Genomic DNA, 361 nt, shown 5'->3' with positions numbered 1-361 from the left:
GCGTGTCCTACGGCGGGCCAGCTCTGGTGAGCCGGTTTGGCCCGGCAGGACCACGCTGCGGCAGTCGGCGCAGGAGCAGCTCGTGCACCAGACGAGGGCGATGAAGACCGCGGCAATGAAGAAGGCGGTGAAGGGCGCGGTGGTGAAGAGGAGAGCGACTGCTTCCTCCTCGTCCAAGCGGCACCGGACCCCATCCCCTTCTCCTTCTCCTTCGGACAGCACCTTGGAGGTCGAGTTCGACCTCGGATCTTTTAGACCGGCGAGGAAGAGGAAGCTAGTGGAGGACGAGTAAGTATTTCGCCCCCCACATCATCTCCTGACCTTACTCCTGTGTTATCCTCCTTTGATTTGATGTTATCTT

This window comes from Triticum aestivum, chromosome 4D (assembly GCF_018294505.1).
Source record: "Triticum aestivum cultivar Chinese Spring chromosome 4D, IWGSC CS RefSeq v2.1, whole genome shotgun sequence".
In the NCBI taxonomy this organism is placed as follows: domain Eukaryota; kingdom Viridiplantae; phylum Streptophyta; class Magnoliopsida; order Poales; family Poaceae; genus Triticum; species Triticum aestivum.
This window is presented reverse-complemented; position numbering follows the sequence as displayed.